Here is a 16,650-nt window from a genome sequence, read left to right as displayed (position 1 = left end):
AACTCTATTTATACAGTGAAACATTTGAATAATACCATTACTGGAGTTGACTTGATAATGGTCAAAATTTTGATGCCCTCCCTCCAAGTTAGCTAAATACATAGACTTATATTTGAAGATACCCATATAGAGACATCACAGTTGGTCTCCATGCTTTGGCCATCTGTGCATTAAATGTATATACGACTGTATAAAAGCATACCTGTCCTGCCTATTAATCTACCTCTGGGGAAGTCATATTTATTACTTTCCTCAAATGTACAAATCAGCTAGACAATTTAGAGGTTAATAGTGAGCAGTTGGTAATTTAGGAATGATTAACAGTATCTTCGGCTATAATTTCAAAATCTGAACACTGCTAGGATCTAGGGAGCAATTTTATTGGCCATTAAAATGTTCTTAAGCTGTAAAATAACAAAGTCTCTACTGATGAGCAGAGCTATTAGTGGTCAGCTTAATTTTAAATAAATTTAAATATATTAATTTTCCTAACAAATATTTAATTATGTATGCTAATGACAGTAAAGTAATTCTGGGGACTGGATCTATCTTAAGGTCATCAAAGCCTCAGGAGAATGGAGGAATTCTGACTGTGGCTACTTCTCATAACCTGGGGGCGAATTTATTTTTCGTAACACAAAAGGCCTGGTTTCTTGCTAGTCAAGCCACATGTAAATTCAGTTTACATGAACTTTCAGTTCAGTTCATCGAATATTCATGAGGTACCTTATGCAAAAGGAGTCCGCATCACACAGTGGATCTCAGGAGCTAAATGAGGGGCCAAATCCTTGTTTTACCACTTCATACCTGGGGGACTGCTAAGTGCTAACGTTACTTCATACTTCTGTGCCTTGGTTTCCATATCTGTAAAATGGGCATGATAGTAATACTATTTCATAGAACAAACTAAGTTTAAACAAACTCACGGTTGTGAAGTTCTTTAAAAAGTCTGGATGCTGGAGGTGCTTAATTAATTGTACTCATCAGGATTCTTCACAAAAACAGAACCAAGAGGATACATGAATTATATACAAAATGTATATTTTTTATATATATCCCTATTACATATTATACATAATATACATAATAGATATACCTATTACACATACATCTAGGTAGATGTATATATATATTATATATCCATTATATACATTAATATATATATAACATATGTACATATTTCATATATAATATGTATTTTCTACATATGGTGATTTATTATGAAGAATTGGCTCATAGTATTATGGAGGCTAAGTCCCATGATGTGCCACCAGCAAACTGGAAACCCAATAAAGCCAGTAGAGTAATTCAGTCCAAGTCCAAAGGCCTGAGAACCAAGGGAGCCAATGGTATAAATCCCAGTCTGAAGGTAAGAGAAGATAAGATATCCAGGAGGCAGGCAGGAAAAAGGGGGGCAAATCCCTCTTCTCCTGCTTTTTGTTCTATGGAGACTCTCAAGAGACTCAGTGAGGCACACACAGAGGAGGCTAATCTATTTTGCAGAGCCCATCATTCAAATGCTAATCTCATCCAGAAACGTCTTCACAGACACATCCAGAAATCACGTTTAATCTGGGCACCCTGTGGCTAGTCAAGTTGACGCGCAAAATTAACCATCACAGGAAAGTCAGCTGCTGTGTGCAAGGCACTGGGTTGGGGGCTATCATTCAGAGTGATCACAACACAACTCCCTCCCATGAAACAAGGCAGCTCTGCAGACCGTGGACACGAACACCAACAACCATCATTTTGCCCTTTTCCGTAATCCCAGTTGGGAGCATTTTGTCGTGGCCAAGGAAGAGGTCGCAATGAGAGATGGTTCACTGTATAGTTCCCACACAGCTCATCTTCACAGTGCCAGAGTTCTTTAAAAAGAGAGAGAGAGAGTCTGGTCTTGAGAAAAGAGCTAATTTGAATGAAAGCCCAAGGAGAAATCTTTCCCTTCTGTTGGAGCCCACCAGCTCTCCACACAGAGACATTCGTTCCCCGGGCATTGTCTTTTCTGGTCTGTTGTTATAATTGGTTTCCAAGTGTTGTTGATCCCTCACCAGAAAGTGGCTGGAAAACATGAATTCATTTCTAGTTCCTTTCCCTTTGAGATAAAATTTAAATTTCTAAGTTGAAATTTAAAAGATCAATACACAATTCCAGGCCAGCATACCCTCTCATTTCAAAAAGGCTTTTTAGTTTTAAGAAGCTGACAGCTTAGGTGAGTGGACCCTATCATTTTCAGAGGGATAATGGGGATTTCAAGAGGGCCATGGGGCGGGGAGTGTACAGCAGGCCCAGATAGAGGGGGGGCATTCAGCATTACTTGAGAATCTTTAGAAATACCGCTATCGCTCAATAACATTTCTTTCCTTGGTAAAAGAAATCCCAGTGTAATTGGCTTAAGCAAACAAAAGGAACCTACTGTCTCATATTAAAGCAAAAAACAAAAACATCCTGATGTAAATTGAATTTAGGGACAACTAGACCACAATTCAATAAATATCATTACAGTTTCATCTTCACATGTGATGGGCATGCCGCTCCCTAGCAACCCAAGAGTCCAGCCCCCCCCCCCCCCCCCCCTGCCAGCCCAGCTGGTTAATCCATGAAGGAAGCCAGTGCAAGCACCTCTCCACCTGCACCACTGCTCTCCCACTGGGCCACAGGCCTGACCCTGAACTAACCTCTTGGCCCAGGAGGCTGCCATACAGGTCCTCTGCCTGCCCATAAGGTGAGTTGTTTAGCCGACTGTGCCTCAGTAACCTCATCTGAAGAACGGAGGCAATCAGTCGTAGCTATCTCGTCGTTCTGTTGCACAAGGAACTGATCTAATACACAGAAGGTACTGACAACAGAGCCAGATGCCTAGTAAAGACTGGCTCATTAGGACCCCATTGCCTCTCCTAGGAGCAGGAGGAGGACAAGGGGGAGGAGGAGGAATCAGGGACTGCCAGCCTCACCAGAAACGCATGGAGGAGACAAGGGAGAGTCTGACGAAGGAGTCCGGTCCTGGCAAAACACAGAAACCAACCAAACAGCTCCCCAGACTAGCAGGTACTTGTCGCTGCCCCTCCGTCAAGCTCTAACCCTCTGCTTTGTTCCCTAATAGCCTCCCAGCTAGTCTGGGGGCTAGAAAGAGAGCACCTGCAGTTAACTTCCTCTTCGTGGATGTCCTGCTTGGCTGACATCCATATAAATGTGGAGCTTCTCTGCTTTTAATAACAAAGCACTCTGGCATGGTCGAGGTGCAGTTCAAGGTCCCCCCCCCCCCCCCCCCCACACACACATCTTCCCATCTGTACATAGGGTGGATAGGCATGGGACTACAGCAGTCAGGCTACAAGTTGAGCCAGCTGGAGGGTGGGAAAAAAAAAATAAAACAATCCACGAACGATCCCTAGGTCAGATATGCCTTGAAAAAAATGATGGTACTCCCTACCCTTTTTTCCTCCACAAAACGCATGGCACAGTCGTCGTGCAGGCAGGGAGAAAGGGGGTGAAGAGGCAAGGAAGCCAGCCAGGAGGGAAGCCAAGTAAGTCCACTCGACTTCCTGTTGGGCGGAACAGGCGGAGTGAGCGCCGGCAGGGGCAGCGCAGGGCTGGGGGTGTACTCAGCTGTGCCGAGCTGATTATAGAAGATGAAAGGGCTGGGCAATTTATTTCATCTCACACTGAACACTGCTGACAACTGGAAGTGAGGACAGAAGGATTCATTTGTTCAACTGTTTTAAAAAGCAGGCTTCAAATGATACCACAGAGAAAAAGGAGGAAATGCCGAAGTGTAATAAAATGTCCATTTCTTTTCTTTTCTCCTTTTTTTTTTTTTTTTTTTTTTTTAAATATGGGAGCTGCAGCATTTGCATTTTATAGATGGGCTTGTTAGGTGAAGGGGTTGGCTTTTCCTGGTGGTTGTCAATTCCAGTGAAGGAAATACATGTCCCCAGGCTCAATGACCCATCAGATGGGGCAGCCTTCCCTCCTTGGCCCCAAGGGCTCACATGCCTTCAAGAGCCAGGTCCAAGGACAAGAGAGGATGAAAAAAATCCAACCCTGCAGTGTTTAAAATCTGTTCGGAAAACTGTGGAAAAGATTTCGTGCCGGATCTCTATACTAAAAGTGGCTCGAAAGACATTACGTGACAGAGAATCTATTTTAAATGTTATAATCCTGATCCCGATAACATCAAGTTCGCCAATCCACATGTGCCTGGTGCATCTATATGGTTGTGTGTGCTTGGAATTTTGGAAGAAAATGTTCTACTTCCTTTCAAATAAAATGTGGTATTATTTTTAACATAGGTAGTGTTTGAGAATGAGGAATATTTCTCATTTCAAAGACTCATACAGATTATTTGGAAATCCAATCTACCTAGCAAAGCGGTCTTATCCCAAAAGATTTACAAAGATGGGTAATATCCCTTACTAGCAGCACATTAGTTATTAATGGTTAAACACAAATACATATCCAAATGTTAATGACAAAGATAAAGAAATACATTCTGTCCATAATCATTAATATTAAACTCAAATATCAGTAACATGAGCACATCATTCTCAAGCAATTCAGTTGGGCCACTGATTCTTTGTGATTTTTATTAGAAGTTTGGTTCTTTTCACTGGGTAGTCAATGTAGGGTTTGGATTACTTTTATTAGTGGTGGTGGTGGATTTTTTTGTTTTTGTTTTTTGAAAGAAATCAGTATATGAACACAAATGGAAAAGATTATAGCTGAAAAAAATCACTAACTCCCTTAGTCCCTTGAAAGCATAAATTCAGGAGTTCATTTTTCAACAAATATTTTTGGAGCACCTGCTGTGTGCCAGGCACTGTTTTAGGGACTAAGAATAACAGCTTTTACTATGAGCTCTGGCTGTTACTGAGGCCCACCATGGGAGGCTGTATAGATTTATCCAGCCCTGCTCTGGTAGGGAATGCACAGATGACATAAAACCACAATGCAACAGGAATCCCTGAAATTGGCCAGTGCACAACCCTTCTTCTAGTTCAATAGAAGGAGACAGAAAAGGTGCAAACAAGTCAACAGACAAATTAAGGAAGACTTATGAGTTTCATAAACATAACAATACATGTAATCATACAGGTAAATTTATAAAAAATGATAGGAAGTAGAAAGAGGGACCATAACACAAGAAGCTTTTGGAGGCTTCTCTCTCTCTCACGAACACACACACACACACACACAATCCTGCCATTTATAGCAACATGGATGAACCTGGAAGACATTATGCTAAGTAAAATAAGACAGACATAGAAAGGTAAATATGCACGATCTCACTATGTGAAAGCTAAAAAAGTCAAACTCATAAAAGCACAGAGTGGAATGGTGGTTGCTGAGGACTAAGAGGTGGTGGAAATGAGATGTCAGTCAGAGTACAAACTTTCAGTTATGAGGGGGGTGGTGAGTAACTGCTGGGGATCTACAGCACAGTGACTGTACTTAACAATACTCTGTTGTATACCTGAAATTTGCCAAGAGAGTTGATCTTCAGCGTTCTCACCACACACACACACACACAGTGATAACCATGTAAGGTGTTGGATATCTTAAATCACCTTGACTGAGGTGCTCATTGCCACAATGTATATGTATCTCAAAACATCACATTGTATACCTTCAAATATTGGTGTGTGTTTGTTAGTTCTACTTCAATAAAATGGAGAAAAAAAAAAAAAGAGGTCCCATTTAAGCTGAGACTCTGGGATAAGAAAGATTCAGCACTGTGGATAGATTATCTGATGAAGAATGTTCTAATTACCAACACCCAAGAATGAATTTGTTGGTCTCTGGGGCCAAAGAGAATATCTGAGCAACTGGAGGGGTGAGCAAGGCGGGAAAGGCAGAAGCAAGAGCAGGGTACAGAAAGGGGCCACTCTTGGAGCACCTGGTTGGTTCTGTTGGTGAAGTGTCCAACTCTATTTTTGGCTCAGGTCATGATCTCAGGGTTGTGAGACTGAGCCCCGTGTCTGAATCCACACTGGACGTGGAACCTGCTTACGATTCTCTCTCCCTCTGCCCCTCCCCTCCCAAAACGAAAAGAAAAGAAAAGAGGCTATTCTTCAGAGGAGCTGATAAGCCAAGCAGTTTGAAAATTTTCTAGGAGCAAAGGGAAGTGGTATCTTCAGCGCTCTCTCCATTCAAGACAGTGACGCTGGATTTCTTAGTAGCATGAAAGTATCATGCAATGAGGGTCTTGGCCCCACCTGAATGATTCAGAGCATCAGATGATGGAATTTTGAGGTAAGAAGAGCAGACATGGAGATAAATTATCACTAAATGGGGATTATTGTTCTGCAGTTTTAATTGTAATGTCATAATGATCCAAACCCTACAGAAGCAAAACTCAAGACAGGGGAACTATAGATTTGTTTGGCAGATTAATTATTTTTTAAATATACTTGGACGCTCAACTGTACATTTTTTCTCTATTGCAATAAATGGTATTTAAATCAAACAGCAGACTGAACATTCTTGGGGATGTTGGTACAAGAGCTGGTCCAGGCACCAGCAGGTTCTGATAAAGCCAACACCCTTAACTTCACTTCTATTTAGCCTAATATTGAGTCTAATACTGAGTGTGATACTGAATACTGGGTATAGTCAGTAATATTCCCAGCTTAATTATATATAGCCTGATAGAATATGTTTATTATGTGTACCAAGTCATATAAAAAGTGTAATCACTTTTCTACACAAATTAGTATTTATTATTAGAAAGACCACAAGTATCTGGGAGTAGATAAAGCATAAAAAATCTTACACCTACTCTAAAAGAAAGTTGATAATAACACTTTAAGTGAATGAATGAACAGCCAAGCTTCCATTAATTGCCATTCAATAAAAATATACTAGTTAGTTGGAATAGTTTGAACGTCTCTCTCTCTCTTTTTTTTTTTTAAAGATGTTATTTATTTATTGAGAGAGGGCAAACGTGAGAGAGAACACAGAGAGAGAATGTCGGGAGCCAGTACAGGAGGCCTACTATAAGAGCTGTAAGGGACTGAATATGATTGGCTGTTCATTTAGGTCCACTCTCGCGGGAGGTGCATGAGCACTGCATTTTGATTGGTTAACACTGCCTGTATAAAAACGCATGCGCCGAGGGTAGAGGGAGAGAAAGAAAAAAGCGATTAAAGAAGAAGGTTCACCGCTACGTGAGTCTCCAAGTCGTTCTTGCGGGCTGAGAGCGACAAGTGGTGCTGAGACCCGGGAATCTCATCATGAGAGATGCACGGAGTCGGCGACGATCAGGTAAAGAGTGCACCTATTTCTGTCTAGTGACAGGGAAAGTTCCTCAAGTCGAGGACGAGCGTAGAAAGCTTTCCGGGATGGGAAACGAGATGGCTGCAAAGTTCCTAGGATAAGGACGAGAGTAAAGCTTTCCGGGATGGGAAACGAGATGGCCACATATAAAATGCTGGGGCCGCTTTCTGATATCCTTAAAGCAATTGGTACTCCTTTAAAAAATAAAACAGCTCGTTTGTTTTTGAGAGAAGTGGGACAAACGGCTCCCTGGTTTTTGGAAAGGAGCAGAGGAGGGAAATCGCCCAAAAGCCAAAAGGTGAGCAAGATGCAAAAGGAGCTTGCAAAAAAGGAGAAAAAGCTAAAGAAGGCTATGGCGCAGCTCAAAATGCAGGGGGAAGTTATGGCGCAGCTGAAATTAAAAGCAGAAGAAGGAGCTATGGCGCAGTTACAAAGACGGAAGTGGTAGATAACTTAGATCCTATGCCCACGCGCCCAGCCCCAACAGCGCCACCTTACGAGGGGCCTCCTCCGTATAAACCTTGCTGCACCAAGGCCTGCTATTGTGCGAGCTGCACCGCATGAGTGGCTGCCATAGTAGCCTCTCAGGAGTTTGGGTGGGAACAGGATTCTCATTCAGTCCTAAAATCCCCACTTACTCTAACTCCACCTTTTTTGGCTATAATTATACCTACCAAGACCTGGCGCAAGGCGCGTCAGCTCACCTTCTAGATAGGTGGCTGCTCTGCAACGCTGCACAGGCATGTACAGGCTTGGAAAGCCTTCACTTTATTAATGGGTCTACATGGCGTAACTGTACGTACAACTATCACGTAGGCTCTCGATTTGAAGCAAATGTTACTTGCAATCGCACCTCAGCTAAGCACATAAGTTACTCACCAACGCCCGTCTGTGTTAGAGCTCCCTTTCTCTTCATAGTTTTTAATGCTTCTACTATTAACAAGTCATCTAGTCTCTCTTGTGAGTCCCAGAATTGTCTGCTATCAGAATGTTGGAATGCCACGGTGGGAGACTCGGCAGTAATAGCCAAGATACCGACATACATCCCTATGCCGGTGCAAGTGAACTCCGATAACTTGCCAGTGTTGCTACGGCATAAAAGAGATTTTGGGATAACAGCGGCCATCATTGCGGCTATTGCAGCATCTGCCGCCGCTGCCACTGTTGCTGCAGTGGCGTTGACAACGTCAGTACAAACAGAAGCTGCGCTCAACAACGTCACAGGAATGGTCGCTGAAGCATTGGCTACGCAAGAACAAATTAACGGACATTTGCATGCTGGGATCCTTATTGTAAATCAAAGGGTTGATCTTGTACAGGAACAACTTGATATCCTAGAGTCAATTGTGTCGATAGGATGCATACATAATATGGCCGGACTTTGTATCACCCCTATAGCTCATAACAACTTATCCTTAGCAGCTAACCTCTCTAGACAGTTAGGAAATATGCTTAATGGTACCTGGAACCATCAATTTCAAAATTTAAGTAGGCAATTACGAGCTCAAATTATATCCATATATTCTACCAAAGTAACTATTGCACCTGTTAGTGAGTGGGAAAAAATGTTACAGCAATCTGTTTCGATCCTCAAACAGTGGGCCGGACTTGGTGCCATGGCCGTTCTCTTAATCACAGCTAACATACTAATGTTACGTTGGGTGTGTGGCCGTGTCCGTCGCAATCAACGACAATAACACCTCATGGTTCAAGCCATGATGGCTCTTGAGGCTGGTACCTCCCCCCAGATATGGCTAAGCATGCTAGATCGGTAGTCAAAGACGGGTAAGACTGATCCCACACCATAGCAACCTAAGACAGGGGCTCTTCGACCAGGGAGAGTACCCGATGACGGGTAAGCATGTGTGCTGAGGACTGGCAACCTAAGACAGGCACGATCTCAGCCATTATAAATAAATAAAAAAGGGGGAGATGTCGGGAGCCAGTACAGGAGGCCTACTATAAGAGCTGTAAGGGACTGAATATGATTGGCTGTTCATTTAGGTCCACTCTCACGGGAGGTGCATGAGCACTGCATTTTGATTGGTTAACACTGCCTGTATAAAAACGCATGCGCCGAGGGTAGAGGGAGAGAAAGAAAAAAGCGATTAAAGAAGAAGGTTCGCCGCTACGTGAGTCTCCGAGTCGTTCTTGCAGGCCGAGAGCGACAAGAGAAGGAGAAGCAGACTGGCCAATGAGGGGAGAATCCAAGGGGGGGGGGGGGGGGGGGGACTCGATCCCAGGACCCTGAGATCATGACCTGAGCCGAAGGCAGACGCTTAACGGACTGAGCTACCTAGGTGCCCTGTCTCTTCATTTTTATGACAAAATTTAAGTGTCTCTGATGGAAGGAATGCATGGTATTTTATCACATTTTGCTAAGAAAGAAAGAAATCATTAAAATGATGCCTCAACATTAGCAACTCCAATCTAGTATATAACATATTGGGCATTATCGTGGATATCCTCAGTTTGGGGCAGAGATTTCATTTCCATAGGAACAGCCTGGGAGCAGTAATGACTGCGGTAGAGTGTTTTGATAAAAGCTGTCATAAAATACACTTTTCTTAAATTTGCCTTCACAAAAGAATAAAATCATAGAGAAATGCTTTAAAAAAATATGTCCAAAGATAGTACTTCTGGCTAACCAGAAAACATGAAAAATAAATCTCTGACTCAGGCACACAAGAATATCAACAACGATGACAACTGGGCAGTGTCCCTGGTTATTTTTCCTTCACTGCCTTTTTTTCCTCCTCCTGATGTACAAATCACACACAGTGAAATGCATCTATCTTAAGAATACAGTCGAATGGATTCTGACAAATGTGCACACCCTATAAACAGCAACCACACTGCAGAAACTTCCCTCCAGGCCTTTCCCAACTCCTGTCCTCACCCTTCTGCTAGAGGCAAACACCCTTCTAGCACCACACCTTAATTCTACCAGCTTCTAATAGTTCGTTAAAGGGATCTGTATTACTTAGCAATAAATAAGAACCAACTACCGGTAGATAGAAGGATGAACCTCCAAAAAATTATGAGTTAAAAGAAAAAATCAAAAAAGAAGCACATATCATGGTTATTCCAGGTATGTGAAATTCCAGAGAATGTAAATTCACCCTTAGTAACAGAACAGACCACTGGTTGCTTGGAACCAGGAAAAGGGATCAGCAAAAGGAATTACAAATGGGCAGAAGTAAATTTGGAGAGGGGGAATCTTCATATATTGAAACTTACTGAATTGTGTACTTGGGATGTGTGCACTTGTTTTGGTCAATTATATCTGAATAAACTTTAACACCCCCTTTCAAATGGCAAATCAGTTTGCTAGATAAGAAAAGTTCGCCCTGCAAATCATACTGAGCTGTTATGTTAAAAAAATAATTAAGCATTCATAAATTCTTTTAATTTATGAAATTCCACCCTTTTTTTCCTCAATATACTTTTCTCTATGCAATCTACCCCCGCCATCCTATGATTCCAATTACTGTTTTGTTTGATGTCTTGATATTGTCCTATGATAAAGAGGTCAACGGCTCTTTTCATTGTTTTCATTCTGGGCTTTGTTTTGGCTTATTTCTAGTGACTGGTCTGCAGGTTCACGGGTCTTTTCTCACCGTCTAATCTGTTATTGTGACCTCCAGTGACTTTCTTATCTCGTTTCTCAAATTTCCATTTGACTCTTCTACAGTTCCCATTTGTCTACTCTGAACCTCTATGTGTTCACAGATTATATCTTCACATTTTTAAAAACATTTACAGTATTTCCCTAAATTCATTTTGGCGAGAAGGCTCTAAATTTTCTTTCAATTCAAATTATAAAACAACTGTGAATATGTATCATTTTAACCTGAATCGATGACTTCCTGATTCTATGATACACTACTCAAAGCCCAAACACTGTACTCTTTATACTCGAAGCCTCTCCATCCTGTCTATCTAATAGTTTGGACACATTTAAGGTTCTGATTAAAAAAAAAAAAATTCAGGGTGCCTGGGTGGCTCAGTGGGTTAAGCCGCTGCCTTCGGCTCAGGTCATGATCTCAGGGTCCTGGGATCGAGTCCCGCATCAGGCTCTCTGCTCAGCAGGGAGCCTGCTTCCCTCTCTCTCTCTCTGCCTGCCTCTCCATCTACTTGTGATTTCTCTCTGTCAAATATAAATAAATAAAATCTTAAAAAAAAAAAAAAATTCAGTTGAACACCAGAAGGGTTATAGTCTAAGAGTGAAGTTAAACTAGACATAGATTATCCTGATCTTCAACACCACTACTCATTAGGGAAGTCCAAATTAAAACCACAGTGAGATACTACCTTGCACCTTATTAGAATGGCCATCACTAAGAAGACTAGAGACAAATACTGGCATGGATATGGAGAAATGGGAGCTCTTGTACACTGTTTACACTGTTATGGCAATGTAAATCTATACAGCCACTACAGGGGAAAACTGTATGGAGAATAATCTGAAGATTAAAAAAAACTACAATATCGTCTAAAAATTCCACGGGAATATATCCAAAGGAAATGAACTAACTTGAAAAGAGTTCTTCACCCCCATGTTCACAGCAGTATTATTTACAATCAATCGCCAAGACATGGAAACAAACTCAGTACCCATCAATGGATGGATAATTAAATTGTGATACATACACACACACACACACACAATTCTATTCACCCATAACAACAACAACAACAAAAAAACAAGGAAATCCTACCATTTGTGACAACATGGATAGACTTGGAAGTCATTATGCAGAGCGAAATAAGTCAGACGAAAAAGGCAAATACTGTATGCTCCCACTTATACAAAATCTTTTTAAAAAAGAAGAAAGAAACACAGAACAGATCAGACTTGTGATTACCAAAGATAGAGGGTGGGGGAAGGGGTTGGGGTGGACTGGAAGAAGGTGGAAAGGTGATCGAAAGGTACAGAATTTCAGTTTAAGATAAACAAGTTCTGTGGGTGTAGCATTTAATATGTTGACTGTAGCTAATACCGCTATATATGTATAGGAGAGCTGTTAAGAGGAAATCTTAAGAGCTCCTATTACAAGGATATTTTTTTCTTATTTTCTTTCTTTTCCTTGTATTCTATTTATACGAGAAGATAAATGTTAACTGAACCTATTGCACTAATCACAATATACGTAAATCAAGCCATCAGCTGTATGCCTTAAATTTATGCAGTGATGTAGATCAATTATTTCTCAATAAAAACTGGGGGGTGGGGGGAACTACTAAAAAAAAGGAAAGAAAGAAATCGACCAACCTTACAAAGAATGAAACCCAGCTGTGAATCAGCTCAATCTGTTTGGATTAAAGTTATCCATGCCTACTCTAATTGCCTGCCAGAAGCTAAAGAAATCCTCTCTAGAGAAAGATAACTTCTTTTTTCCAGAACCTCTGTAATTTTTATATATAATTTCCACAATTCAACAACAACAAAAAATTTTCCCAGGTATACAAAATAAAGGATAAGGGAAAAAAAGCAACGAAAACTGACTCACAGGTGACCCAGATACTAGATTTTAACTGTGATTAGTGTGTCACAACTGATGACAAGATGGAAAAATTAACCAGAAAACTGGAACTTACATTAAAAGAACAAAATGGAAATTCTAAAACTTAGACTAAAAAAAAAATAATGTCTGGAACCAGGAATGCTATCGAGGCCACCTCGCACCTGCCAGAAGAGGTAAAATTAAAAGTACTCACAGCAGGTGGTGGTAGCAGCAGCTCAGGTTTCTGCAGGGATGTGAGCGGCAGGTGGGTGGTGACTTAGTGGGCACCGCTTGCTCTCCAACCCCCCAACCTTCCAGAGCATTTCCGTCCAGTCTAAGGGTATGAGCGCTCCTGGCTGTCTCCAGGGTGGGGCAGAGCCCGGCTGGGGGCTCCCGAGTGGAGGCCTAGGGTCCCAGTTCACAGATGCTCACGCTGCTGGACACCAAGCAGGATGAGTAACTCAGCTACATGGCTCTGTTCAAGCTCATGAACTGCATCCTTCCAAGCCAGGCCCAGATGTTCCCAGGTCAGGAGGCGACTGCCACAGTCCCTCTCATGCACACGGGTGGGGCGCCGTGACCGTGACAGCTCCAGGCACGGATCGGGGTACTCAGGGCACCCTGCATCCCAGGTCCGTAGATGACAGTGCAGTCACGACCAGCCGCTTGTTCACCGAGCAGAATACACAGTACTGCTTGCGTAACCTATTGTAACACCAGCAAGAAGTGGGTATGTAACCCTCCACCTCGTTTAACTTTTGATAGCCGCACTGTAAGTCACCTCCCGGGATGCAAAGAGGCGACTTGCCACTAAGATGGGCTCCTCCGGGAACCGGCTCTGGAGGGTTCCAGTGGCTCCCACAATGTCTTCCTCCACAGCTTCATTATTGCCTAAGCTAACTGGGTTGTGGTTCGGCTGTGTGGACCACCCTGCATCAGGTAGAAAAGCTTCAAGTACATCAACGGGGACCCCGCAGAGCCCCAGCACGTGATTTAGGACTGCTGCTTCCAGTGCTAATGGAGACCCCTTCTGAGCAAGAGCAGCTATGGGGTGGGCGCATCCCCACTCCACAGATCAGTCAACAACTCCGAGGTGCAGCCAACGCAAGGAAACTCCTTCCCCCAGCGTGAAGGACCTAGAGAAGTAAGAAGTGAAGAGCCCGGGAGCATCCTCCTGCATAGGAGGCTTACCAGCACCAGGGCAAAGCACTGGCCACATTCCAGGGGTGGGACAAGGGTTCCTCCTTGTCCCAGAGCACCTGGGAGGACAGGGCCTTTGAGTTGCCTATGAGAATGACCTCATATCATACCTTGGTTAGGGCCATGTGGGATGCCAGAAGAATAGTTTTGGACATCCTGACCTTGCCCACATGGACACATTCCAGGGGTGGGACAAGGACTTTATCTTACTCCCCTGCACATGCACTTACAAGCTCCCCTGTCCAGGTGCCGGCCAACGATGATGAGAAACCAAAAAGAGCCCCAGTCTCAGCATAACATCACCATCAGGTGGGACCTAGTCCTTAACAAGAAGACAAATGCCTACTTTACTTGGCTCAACACTGAATATCAATTCTCTGGTGAAGAGAATGTAGTCATAATTTGGTTGAGATATGTGGCTTAATCAAGGGAACAAGATATGCTTGCTTGCAAAGGAAACATGGTTTGGTATCCCCTATGGCAAACGATCAAGCCATGTCTTCAAGGTCCCTGTTAATTATGGTGATGACCTCACCACTGAGCTGCAAAGCAGTTTGTGTGTGTCGTGGCGATCAAAACTTGCAGAAGGATTTCAGGTGGGAGTCAACCTCATTGGAGGAGACCTCCAGGTGGGGCTACAATAGATGGCAGCTGGAGGACATTATCATCAGATCTCAGCTGCCCAAGAACTTTAAGGCACAAGGACTCCCCAACTGGAACCACTCTTCGGACTATACAAAAAGACCAATGAGCCTGATATAAGACCTACCAGGCATCAGGAAGATAGTTTCCTTGGCCACCATCAGCTACTACCTGGCTGGGCAAAGCAATGCTCCCCTGCTTCTCTGTGCCCCAAGTAATATAATCATAGATTGACTGAGCAAGAAGATCTACCAGACCAAGCTTAAAATCATGCTGTTCTGCATCAGGACTCAGTATCATTTCTGTCCCTGCACAACCAGATCAGGAACATGGAGAGCATGGGGAGCTCCAGAAGCTGCATCAAATGAACGAGGAGACTGGGGAGTTCTTGTTGGCAGAAAAGAAACCTTACCTGATGCCAAAGCTAACCATAGAAAGGGAGTTGCTCATGAATACAGATGGGTGTGGAGGCATGGGCAACTGAGGCCCATTTTCATTGAGGCAAGCACGCCAGCCACTAAGCTAGAGTGCATGGTCCCCAAAGTCCTTGGAGTCAACTAGCTCATCTTCATGAATGACCACTGCCAGCTGAGCTCCATGGTGATATGCAAAATGGTAGATGAGATTGGGCTGTCCCAGTCACTCTTCAAGCAGCTCGTGGCGCTGGTATCCATTCCATCCATCTCATCCACCTCCAGGTCCACCATGATGCATCCTACCCTCAGCATTTCTCATCCAACTTCTAAGAGTTCTGGCTTCAAAAAGCCATCACTGCAGCAGATCTTAGGAAGAAGGGATTGGACTTCCAGTTACCCCAACCTGATCAGCTGATGTTCTAGATGACGCAGAGCCCAGAAGAGATTGCCAGAACAGCTCAAGCACCTCACAGGAAGGAAGTGGGACACACAGAGCAGATCATCACAAGGCTGCTGAAGAAAGGTGCCAAGCCAGACCAGCTCAGCAGCATCATGCCCTTAAGCAGGGCCAACCCTCCGACCTCATAGAACTCATGCATTTCAGTGGCTCCCTGCACAGCAAACTCTACCAGGAGGTAGAATTCGCCCAATGGACACATTCTGGGGTGGGACAAAGACTTTATCTTACTCTCCTGCAAGTGCACTAGTGAGCACTGGATTTTTAAACAACCCCAGGCAGCTTCACATGGCCCTAACCAAAGCATGATATGAGGTCATTCTCATAGGCAACTCAAAGGCCCTGTCCTCCCAGATGCTCTGGAACCTGCTGGACTACTACAAAGAACAGAAAGTGCTGGTGGAAGGGCCCCTGAGCAATGTGGGAGCGCCTCCCCCTCTGGGGGAGAGCCTCACGAGGTTCAGCAAGCCCAGGTAGCTAGTCACCACCCTCTACCTGGCAGTCATGTATCACCCTAGGAGGCTACAGTCCCAGGATCAGTCCATGACCAGAAGAGCCAGAGCTGGCCCTGGACTATGAACTCATGAACTTGCAGACCCAAGACCAGATGTGCATGTCTGGTGCCAGCCCCAGCAACATGGCTGCCATGAACATTCCCCACTCCCTTCAACCTGCTTATGCACCCCATGCCGCCACTGGGGTATTTTCACAAGCAGACTGGGAGAACCCCCAAGGGTGAGACTGGTCCTGGGGGATGACAGAAGAACAGTTTTGGACATCCTGGGCTCAACCAGAGGAATCTTCGTGGCAGCCAGGCCAGCCAGGAGGTGACATTCCAGCTGTTTTCACAGGACACCCTGGCTCATGGCTGTATCAGTCCTCCCAGGGGAGCCAGCATGACAATTACCTTGGTGATGAGTTGAAGTCACACATCAATGGGGCACTGTTTACAAGACCCCTCCTGTCAGCACTGGAGTAATAGGGTTGTTCCAAAACTAGAAGAGGACTTAGTCGGTCAATAACTTATTCTGAGCAATTAAAAAACAAATACATAGATACTTATTTGCCCCTGCTAACACGGAAGGACAACTGTCAGCAATAGGAGAAAAGGAGCAGCTGAGGGATAGAGGAGCTGAGACAGAAGGAGTGCCCACCG

General features: G+C 43.7%; 1 pseudogene; it reads left to right on the top strand.

Annotated features, from left to right (window-relative positions):
* The first annotated feature begins 15,233 nt into the window (after nt 1-15,233).
* Nucleotides 15,234-16,417, top strand: LOC132028141 (regulator of nonsense transcripts 1-like; annotated as a pseudogene).
* The last annotated feature ends 233 nt before the right edge of the window (nt 16,418-16,650 follow it).

This window comes from Mustela nigripes, chromosome 12, assembly GCF_022355385.1.
Source record: "Mustela nigripes isolate SB6536 chromosome 12, MUSNIG.SB6536, whole genome shotgun sequence".
Lineage (NCBI taxonomy): Eukaryota > Metazoa > Chordata > Mammalia > Carnivora > Mustelidae > Mustela > Mustela nigripes.
Note: the sequence above shows the minus strand (reverse complement) of the source record. Positions and strands in the feature narration are given on the sequence as shown.